At 39.3% G+C, this 5,749-nt stretch overlaps 1 protein-coding gene across 1 annotated transcript in view; it reads right to left on the bottom strand.

The window, feature by feature from the left end:
• mta3 (metastasis associated 1 family, member 3) overlaps positions 1-5,749 on the bottom strand; it is a gene marked incomplete in the record, with an annotated part of 36,153 nt that overhangs the window by 2,472 nt on the left and 27,932 nt on the right.

Genomic DNA, 5,749 nt, shown 5'->3' with positions numbered 1-5,749 from the left:
ACCACTTGAAACATCACTAGCCCTGAAGCTGCTGGTAGACATCGCGGTTGGAATTATCAAAGGTTTTTGACACCTGAGAGACACCGTAGCGTTTAGAAGGGGTGGGGGGCAGGGAGGATGATTCAACCACTCAACCACTAGATGTCGCTAAAAACAACAAATCCTACACACTGTGCCTTTAAGAAACTCAGTACAGTAGCTTRCAGTAAGTGATGCATGCCCTGCGTCCCCACTCCACCTGGAGCGCAGCATTTCCACCTTCTAATCCGTGTGCAGTGGTGGATCTGAGATTTGTGTAAGGGGCCAACAATGGGCCACAATATTCATAGAGGGGCCAAGTATTTTTTCAGCATCCTTGCACACAAATCCCTGGTATTGGTAAGACATATATATTTAACCAGTTGCACGTTCGAACACTTGTAATTTTAAAAAAAAGCTTGCACAGTACATTCTCCTTACCAATTTCACATGCATTTTTACAGTACAAAATACTCTCAAACGCACAGCATGTGAGAGAATCCAGCCATCATTTGTGAGTTGAAAGACTTTTTCTGCAGGATCGTTCAAATTTTATTGAAAGAAAAAGACCAATTAGCTTTATTCATGCAGGACTTTTCTATTCGTCCCATTAGCGCCTCTAGTGTTTGGACATGGAACTGCACCCAGCATCATTGCTCTTGGGCACAGGACAGATGAGTGATAGGACAGGGGCACTTCAGGGGGCCGATCAAAGTTCAACAGGGGCCAATGCCCCTGTGGCCCCGCCCCTAGAACCGCGTGGTGTGTAACTGCTAYGTGTTTCGCTTTCGTGTGTTTTTGTTTGGTTCTTACCGCATTACGATGCCACCCCAAAAGAGCTGTGGGCCTTTTCTGGACAGCATCCAAAATTCGCATTTTTTCACGATTTGCGGGTACTCTAAGAACGTAACCCCCAGCGAAAATCGGGGCTTCACTGTATACAAGTTGACATATATTACTTAAGATTTTCAAATTAAAGCACAAAATCTTATAAAGAAATAGAAATAATTACAGTCAGAGATAAACACTATTATTAAAAGACAATAAGGACTTTATTGCTTCTTTTACAGTAACAACAGTGACCTAACTGTGAACATTTCTGACTGTTTATACTTACACAAAAAAAGTTCTTTAAATGTTAAAATACAAAAATAGGAGAGAAAATATTGTCTAGACAGTAGCTAAAAAAACTGAAATGAACTACTTTTTCTCAAAAGCTCCACCTTCCTTATAATCCTAAAAAAACAAAAACTACCTGCAGAGAGTTTATCTGAGRAGTCTGCCCTTTTAGATTTAAACATTTATTATGTTGAAACACATCAAAGTGGCTTCAGCTGGTTTCTTGCTGGACAGTTAAGTGTTAGTTTTACAAATTCAATTAAGTTTGTCTGAAATGAGAGCTTTTATATATGATACACAACAGCGGCATGCGCTGACAGAATACTTCTTAGTTTGAAACATTTGAAAACAAGCATTTAATCAGATTGCTTCTTAGACTCTCACTTTAGTTTTTGGCCACGTATCCTGTTTCTGACAGTCAAAAAKTTTTAAATTCCCTGCAGCAGAGCATTTAAATCAGCCTTGAGTTGCAAAAATAAAAAAATTAAATWAGTTCCTGTGATTTAATATAAAGTCAAAAAGTGAAACTGGGGTCAAAACTGCAACCCTGGGAGAGSAAAGAGCTTTTTAAAAGTGAGTGAGCATTAGGAACAGAACAGAAGGTAAGAGGTAAGAAATTGGAAGATTTCTCCTGGATTTTCAGGCTTGTATAAAAACAAAAAAAAAAAAAGGAGCTCGGAGGTAATTTTCCAGACTGCTGTGTCTTTTTGTGCTGCGTTAGTAAGAAGCTCTTAACAGCCCAYAGCAACCCGCTGCTCCACACCCCAGAGAACGGGACACACTGTTGGTTTTGGCGCTAATGGAATTTGATTGGAGACAAATGCAAGGTACACGACCACAATGTATAGGTGATAATTCATGGTTTCCTGCAGACAGTTTGGGATTTTAAAACTCTTCAGATTTTCTCTCATTCCCCCACTTAGACCACAGCCTCTCACTGTGAATGAAAAACAGCTTCCTCTGGATAAAAAGGATCATCGCGATGAGGCAGCACATCCAAGAAGCCTAAAAACATTGAAATATGCATGCAACAACGCCACATCTCCACACACATCCATCCTTCAGGTGCACTACAGTCTCAGATTGATGATTGCTGTTCTTTCGAGTCTGCCTTCTCGTGTTTCCTGTTTTTTTATGCTTTGCATCTTAATGATGTGCAGCTTCTGAGGTGTCGAAGCACAGCTCAATTTTCGACTTTACACATATTTTGTTCTTGTTAGTAATTCAGGTTTGCTCCAAAAGGAAAATAAGATAAATTGGACTGATAAAACAAGAGGAAAAGTAAAGGCCTTGCATCCCTTGTTTCATGCCAGAGTTTTAGTCTGAGATCACTGATGAGAAAAATACAAATACTGTAAATGATGTCATGCAACATTTTAAGATTACGTGTTTGGTAATAATTCCCAGCTATTACATAAAATTTCAGCTCAGTATCAGTAAAAGTGGCTGAAATAGCCATGTTTGTGTTGATTAGCTGTGGCAGCCATCTTTGGTTAGAATAACTCCAAAGGTTTATCAGCTGTAGATGTCGAAGTAATAATTTATTTCTGGGAGATTTATCAAAATCTGTCCAGTGATTCATGACATATTTAGTAAACAGAAGGCAGTGGTCAACGTGCATTTTTTTTTTAAAAGGAGACATATCTTGCTTTTAATTCCTTCCAACATTTAAATCCTTCAGTTGGGGTTTATATAGTGGAACTGCAATGTTTCAGTCAGAATTCCTCCTTATTGTAACTCCACAAGCCCCTCTTTTACCCTGTTCTGATGTGTGTCTCAGATCAACTCATTTTGAGGCTGTCTCTTTAAATCCAAATGAGGAGCTTCCCACCCCCATGCTTCCAGCTTCCAAAGCCATCTGTTCCAGTTTAATAGAGGGTTTTACGACTATATAACTGTCCGGAAACATTTTTTTTATTATAAATGAATTAAAAGATGACAACAAAGGAAGACTTGTCCATCCAGTCTTACATGTTGGAGCCGGTGTCTGACCCAGAGTCAGAGGAGAATGAAAACCACCAAATTGTAGCAGGTAAGTCCAGATCTTATTTGGCAGCTCCGTCAGAATTTCCATCACAAATACTGTGRCATAATAGTTCAGAAAATGTCATAGAAAATAGGGAAAACTGAAAGAACTGAATAATATGAGCCAAACAGAATATAAAGTTATCCACGCAGCACCAGGAGAGACTAAATTACATTTTTCTGCACTCATGGAGACTCCAAGCACACAAGAAAATGCATCTAACAGCTAAAAAGTGGATTTATATACAGTATATATATATATATATATCTGCACTCATGGAGACTCCAAGCACACAAGAAAATGCATCTAACAGCTAAAAAGTGGATTTATATACAGTATATATATATATATATATATATATATATATAGGTTCCTTAAAGGAATGCTAGGCCTTTAGTTTTTGATTTGATTTGTTTCACTGACAATCTGTCTATTATCAACTAAACTTCAGATTTGTTTTTCTTCCCGTTCACTGAATAACGGAATGATCTTCCACACCTTTTGTCTCTGCCCCATGACAGTGTGCTCTCCATCACTCTGAGAAAGAGAAAACAAAACCCAAAGAAAAGAGGGAGAYGGCGAAAAAGAGAGAAAGCAACTTCCGATCATATTTCATTAGCATCAGAGCARATCTTTTATTCAGAGAGGCATTAATTGTCTCGCCGGGAGGGAGAATGACAGGATCATCTAACCAGCGGTGCAGACTGGAGATTGATGCTGTCTCTGGTCACACATCAACACTCGGCCATGTTGATCCGAGTGGCGAGCGAGTGAGTCATGTGAGTGCAGTCGCGGTTATTGCGGTAATGATATTTCCACRCAGGGCTCAGCCATGCCTGGCTCCATCTGCACCAGTTAGCCACTCTAATTTTAGCAGAGGCCGTCCGAGTGGGGCTGTGAGAGCCGCGTGCCACGGCTCATTTAGGYACATCTTTCATTCGCACAAATACGGACACTGAAAAACTTTGATTAGTTACCGTGGGTGTGCACGCTAACGTGCTTAAAATGTGTGAGCAGAGAAAGTTTAAATGCAAAGGTTGTTGTTGTACACTATGTACACATTAATGTACACTAGAACAATGTTGTTCTAGTGTACATTAATGCAGTAAATTTTGCGGGTATTGACAAAATAAAAAACGTGATTTTAGCTCATAATGATCCCAAACTTACACAATATATTCGCACGAACAAGTTTATAATGTACTTTTTAAAATTATTGTTCACAAAAAAAGGACAAATTATTTTTCATGCAATTCTGTGAAATGTTGAGGCAACAGATTGAGTAAGAAACTGTTCACAGAAAACCCTTCTAATTTAATTTCCAGTTTGATTTGATCTAGTTTTAGAAATCAAAGGGAAAAAAACTCTTTGCAGCCACGCAGAAAAAGTCTTCGGGGTGCAGTGAAATGCTTTAAACTAAAAGCTAATGTCACAATCTCGCAACGACGTGCTTCTTTCCAGCAGCTGTAATGATGTTGATGCATTACAAGCTGTGCTAATGGTATAAAATGGTGTTCACTTTCRGCTTCCTAAATGGCTGTGAGGGCAGAAGAAAGTGGTTTGGTGTGTGTGACGTTAGGAGTGGAGACACTTGGGCCTCCAAGTAAACAYGATTTACATGTTTGAATTTGCATAACTACTTTTACATACAGTGGTGAGAAAAGTAATCACCCCCTTACAGATTTCTTGCTTTGTCACATTCATCAAACAAATTACAATATAAGTGAAGGACAACACGAGTGAATGAAGATGAATGCTATTTTTAAATGATCCAAACAAACTGGCTTTGTATGAAAAAGTAATTGCCTCTTAAACCTAATAACAGGTTGTGCTACTCTTGGCGGCAACAACTGTAATCAAGCACTTCTGATAACTGGTGATGATTCGTAACCGTGCTTCGGATCATCGTCCTGCTGCTGAACTCTAGTGACAAACCAGTGGACAGAGTTTTTTTTTTTCCTTTGTGTGTCTGGATTTGTTTAATCCATTTTCTTGTTTTGATTAATTGTGTGTTATTGTTGTATTTATGGTATTTTATTGCTTTTTTAAAGGGGCAATATCATGTAAAATCAACTTTTTTGAGTTTTATATCATGTTATAATGTTATACTCTCATAAAAAAAACATTCCCATAGCCTTGCTTTGACTCAATCATGCATGTTTGAGAAATCCTACAGTGTTTTTAGGCAGCCGTGCTGAGGAGCAAAACGACAGGTGGGGACCAGAAACGCCTTTTGGTACCAGGAACGCCCCTGGGACGTGTCTTTAAGCCGAGCTTCTTCATGGAAGAGTACCCCCCTCCATCTCCTCGCATACCCCACCCATGACTCCTGCAGGCTCTCGGGTGAAAGTGAAAGTGAAACTTAAACTGTCTGCTGAGCTCTCAACATTAGTTCTCACTCAGTGATGCTCTTTTCAGATTAAAAATACCTTTGATGAAATGTATTTTCAGATGCCAAATAAACTGCATCATAGCAGCCCCCCTCCCCCGCACCTAAATGGGCGGGACAGAAGCGGAAGGTGGTTCTTAAAAAGAGACAGAGGCCAATTTCAAGGCGTTTAGAAGAGGAAGTGATGAGAAGATAAG

The sequence above is a fragment of the Austrofundulus limnaeus genome, unplaced genomic scaffold (assembly GCF_001266775.1).
Source record: "Austrofundulus limnaeus strain Quisiro unplaced genomic scaffold, Austrofundulus_limnaeus-1.0 Scaffold39, whole genome shotgun sequence".
NCBI lineage: Eukaryota > Metazoa > Chordata > Actinopteri > Cyprinodontiformes > Rivulidae > Austrofundulus > Austrofundulus limnaeus.
Note: the sequence above shows the minus strand (reverse complement) of the source record. Positions and strands in the feature narration are given on the sequence as shown.